Source organism: Abramis brama (genome assembly GCF_963993115.1).
Source record: "Abramis brama genome assembly, chromosome: 4".
Classification (NCBI taxonomy): domain Eukaryota; kingdom Metazoa; phylum Chordata; class Actinopteri; order Cypriniformes; family Leuciscidae; genus Abramis; species Abramis brama.
In genome coordinates this window covers 26,604,491-26,610,044 of record NC_139966.1, presented here as the reverse complement: position 1 = coordinate 26,610,044, position 5,554 = coordinate 26,604,491, and positions in this window count along the sequence as shown.

Genomic DNA, 5,554 nt, shown 5'->3' with positions numbered 1-5,554 from the left:
ATGTGGCTCGGTTCACTGGCTCAGCGGGACTTCAGCATGAACAGGTAAGCAGAGCAGGTCAGTATGAATTCAATTAGATGGCTCCATCTTCCTGGACACAGGACTAGATACAAATAACTCACAGCTGTAGCAGGCTCTTCACTGGACTCAGACAGAGAGTGGAGGATACATATGACTCCCAGCTTTAGCAGGTTCTTCACTGGGCTCAGACAGAGAGAAGGGAGGTAAGTATACTTCACAGCTTTAACAGGCTCTTCACTGGACTCAGACAGAGAATGGAGGATACGTATAACTCACAGCTTTAGCAGGCTCTTCACTGGACTCAGACAGAGAATGGAGAGTACGTATAACTCACAGCTTTAGCAGGTTTTTCACTCAACCATTAAATCAGCGTGCGGGCCCAGACGGCAGCCTCGGCGAACAGAATCTCTATGACAGGTGTAAGCAAACTCTGCACTGCAATGTCACATCCAAAGCGCTCCTCTTCTTTCCCCAAATTAATGCCTTCAGACAGTCGCATTACAACCTCTTCAAGAAACAGAGTGAAGTGAATCTTCCACCCAATAATACTATGGCAAATCCTAATATCATATTCAGTGAAAGAAGACCGTCACTTATCTCCTTAAACCCCTGTTTTCCACCGCTGGCCACTTCCTTGCTGTCTCTTCACCGGAACTCCGGTTTTAGTCACCCTGTGACACTAGCATAACGCCAATGATTTTGCGTTGTTTAAAATAAATATTGCGTTAGTGTCAGGACATAATAATTTACACACTAAAACGTTTTCAGATAAATATGCATAAAGGGAGCGATTTGTGTAGAGTAGAGGTGAGTGTTGTTTGCACATGGGAGGATATATTGTGTGCATAGTTAAAACAAATTGACATAGGAAAATCTTTTGCATTCATATTTTTGACTGTCCCATTTGTTTGAGACACAATTGCGTAATTTATAATTTATTAAATATTTATTTTAAAAATGTGTGTTACTTGAATAGGATTGGCTGACACATACAGGAAGTCATTTTATAAATTTCAAATTTAAACCCATGTCATGCGGGGATTACGCAGGATGTTTTTTTTTTTTACGCGAGTTTTTCTTGACTCAGTGACAGTAGGCTCGTTTCCATTACAGATTTGCGCAAAACTTTTTTTTCTAATTTTCGACAAAAAACTATTGCAAAATGACGGCGTTTCCATTAACCGATGTTATGTTATAAATTTTTTCCTCTCGCGATAAGTAAAATCATTCCAAAAACCATGGCAACGGACGTTGGTAGGTTTATGTACTATATCCTAGCCACTGCACTGGCCATTATTATTAATTGAAGGAGATGTATGTGTGTTTTCCAATCATTAATGGTAAGGAACGACCCTTATTATACTTGTGAGCGGCACATATGAGGTGTTTCCGGGTGTTTCTCCCTCATATCTGCTTCGAGGTTGTAGCAACAATGACATCCGGCCAGCTGCTTTTCAAATTAAGTGAATCATGAGGGTGTCGAACACATCTTCTTTGTCCAGGAAGACGAGCTCTGGTTATTACTCCCTACGGGGGTAATTCACCAGCGCCAGTGTGGCTGGAATCCCCCCCAGTTCAGCATGAACTCCCCGTGACTTTACAGACTCGTGACATTCCAACGCACACACACAAACACACTCGTGGACTTTGAAACAGAAATCCCCCACATAACAAGCCATTACTAATGCTTTTGATATGTATTTGTATATGTGTATAATTTGCCAGACATGTTGAGATGTCTGTGTCCTATCATAGAATAGAATTGACACCTAGAATGCTCAGAATACTACATTTGAAATGCATATCTGTATTCCCATATTCTGTACACGCCATTTTTGGATATCATTCTAATCGTGGCGATCTCACGGAATTGCATATATGTATGTGATTACAGTGAAATGTATGCTTATGGGTATTATCTTGCCGAAAGAGAAAATACAAATTATATCTCTCTCATGACATAGTCAAAGTAGGCGTTTCTTCACAAACAAAGAAACTTTCTTCCTGCTTCAGAGCAGGAGATCCGATTTGCTGTTGTCCCAAAAAGAGAGCGTAAGCAGATGCCCTTTAAAAGTAGAGACCCTCTCCTCTTTCGCTTTCTCTTATCATTTCTCCCCCGCGCAACGCTTCTCCAAGGAACATCTGAAAAGGCTCCGGCCTTCTCCCTCGGACAAACACATGTTCGAGTCGTAGCTGCCGTTCTTTGCAACTAAGTTATATATATTTGCCTCTTCCTTCACGGGAGATGAATCTTATTTTCCGGTAAACATTACATTCAGTGAGCCTTTTAAGCTTCCCGCTACACTGGAAGACGCAGCACAAACAGGACACCGTCCGCGCTTCCTGCCTCTCAGCATCACCCGAACAGAGAACAAACTTGAAAGTATATTGATCTTTCCAAAAGCTGATTCCAGGTGTCTCTTGAAATTAGGTTTCTGTCTGTAATAATTACCAGCTATCTCTTCTCTCTATATCCTTCTTTCTCTCTTTTATTTCATTTATTCTGATCACATTATTTCTTATGTTCTTGTTTATTTAAATGTTTGTTTGTTTTATTGTTTGCATTTTTATGTATGTTTATATTTGTAGCTCATATAATCTCTCCAGTTTTAACATTTATTAAAATCCATTTATACTTTTACTGTCTCTGTGTTTGAAAACCCACTTTTATGAAGTCAATGAAATGAAAAAGATCTAAGCTACAAGCTCGATATTATAGACTACCTTGAGTAGTTTTTGATTCATAAACTCAGAAAGTTTGATGTTCGTGGCCAGAAGATAAAACTTTCTTGGAGTTTTGTAAACTCCAATTTTGCGAAATTGACGTGTTTCCTTATATTATTTATTCCGTAAATATTGGTATTTTCAATTTGCGCAATTTAAAGGTAATGGAAACGCAGCTAGTGTCAGATCGGAGGTTGCGTTGACGAGGTAAGCTGTGTTGGTTTTAACTTGTTTTTATTTCTCGCTAAGAAAAGTATAATTTTTGTACGTGTTTTTTTGAAAAAATGCTGGATTTTGACATCAAAATTTCAAAAGCTTGTGGCTTGAAAGGGCTTAAAGATAGAGATCTAGTGTAAATTAAAAAAAATGTTGGGGATGACTGAAAGTTTATGTAGGCTGTAAATATACTCATCTAATTTGCATATTATGATGTCATCAGGGGGCAGTCCTCTTGAATTTCATAATATTTAGGAAATTGGAATTGGGTTTCAACTGTTGGGAGTTTAGAAACTGATGAGCATATCTGTTGGTTTCATTTGTAATGAGGTTCCAGAAGTCATCAGTCAGAAAAAGCACATCTCCCGGCTCTCCCACGCACAGCACGGCCACTTCCACCTCGAGCCGCTCTGACTGGATCCAAAGAGCTATCGCTACTTCCCTATTTCTTCTACCCCTGCTGCCTTTACCTCTAGCAACAGCTCTCCTATGTACACTAAGACCTCGTCCACCCCTGCCACCCCCATCCCCGTTGGGCAAATGGTCAAAATTATCGGTTTGAGCTTCGTGAACACTCGCGCCTTGCGCGGCAAAGTTGTACCGGGAGAGGCCGGGCGGCACCATTGCGCGGCAAAGATGTACCGGGAGAGGCCGGGCGGCACCATTGCGCGGCAAAGATGTACCGGGAGAAGCGCGGGCGGCACCATTGCGCGGCAAAGATGTACCAGGAGAAGCGCAATCATTAGACGGCCAATCGTCATTTCCAAAAGGCAAATATTCCCCTTCAGAGTCGGAATCGGCAAATAACATTTGCAACACATCCTCACGGTACAAGTTTTTATTAGCCATTTGACGATTTTCTCTCACAAATCTCACAATTTACTCAGACACTCTGAACTGAACTGCTTCCGCATCAATGACACGATCGCTCACTTGCTCTGCTGTTTCCTCCAACACTTTGAATAGGAACATGACGTCATTTTGGTCTTGAATCGAAGTATTACATGTCTGCCATCTAGTGGTAGGGAATACAAGTGAGATATTACACCATATTAGGATCTACAGCCTGTTTTATTAAGTATGACGTCTTGTCGCAATTTTGCGACTTGGCGCTTAGAGGGTTAAGTATATGCGTGAATATTGTTTATAGTTGATTAACTGTATACTGTGTTATTGGCTGATTTTTCCCCAAGTAAATTTGCCAGTATTAATGATGAAGATGTGGAGGCGGTACGACAGGATTTTCAACTGTCAACAGTAATAAATGTGGTTAATGTAATTTATGAATTAAATGTAATAATGTGATAACATCAAAAAGTCAGTGGTTGATTTAAAAAAAAAAAAGTGAACATAAAAACATTGAGTTTTACAAAAGATGGTTAAAGTCCATGTGGTACGCCTACATAAATATAATGATAGCCTAATTAATGTTAATAAAACAACAAAACACAAAGAGAAAATCACTCACTGACTGAGAACTTTAATAGTAACTTTAATAAGAATCAATTCATAATTTATAAAACAGTGAAGTCTATGTATTCTTTTAATTTCATATTTCTTTATTTAAATACTTTTTTTAATGCTACCTCTAAATTCAATCACTGTATCTGAAAAAATAAAGCACTATTTATTTCATTTGTATATTAAGTTGTGTAATGTGTATTTTTGTTCTTATTTTTTTTTAATAACAAAATAATGACAAATATTTTTATTTTCTCCACTTTGGCCTAATTGTCTGTTATTCCTTTTTATTTTACATTTGGTTACCTAAGGCTAAACCTAAAGCTTTTTTTCTTTTAAATATGGACATTCGTCTGGCTGTAATGCTTAGTCACTTGCAAAATAGTAAAACGAACTTGAAAAAGAATCGTGATAAAAAAAATTGTGAATCGTGAATTTCCTGAAAAATTTGTGATATATTTGCCATATCGCCTACCCCTAGGCTGTATGTTTGCAAACACACATGTACATATTTGAACTTGAACTGTTGGATATAATGAACATACTTCTGAAAACTAGTCTTATTTTAAGTCTGTTTCATTCATGTTCAATGTCTGGTCATTTCTGACCAGAACACCACAGGTGTGACTATATATAATTTTGTACAAAATAAAAACTTTTCACAACAAACTTTTTGGTGAAACATCAAGACTATTGCGATGAACAGTGCAAATTTAATATTTTCAAAATTATTTACAAATAATGTTTGTTTGTTTTTTTTACTGAAAGATGGACTACTGTCTAGTCTCAGATAAATGATGCCTATGAAAATGTTCAGATTCAAATAGAATTAAAGCTGCAAGCAGCATTTATCGGCATTCAAGCAGTTAAGGCATTTACGATTTTTAAGCACACAAGCATCAAAAGACATTAACCCTCTGAGGTCTGAGCTGTTTTCTGGGCCCTGGAAGTGTTCTGACATGCTCTGACATTTCTGGTTATTTCTGTTACTTGTGACATTTTCATGGCTAAAGTCTGATTACACTGTATTCAGCACAAACTCTGCTACAATAATATATCAGCACCATGTATATAAAAGTTTGTAGTTTTGAGATAATGACATTTATGCGTGGTTTGTGAAAATACAAAAAAA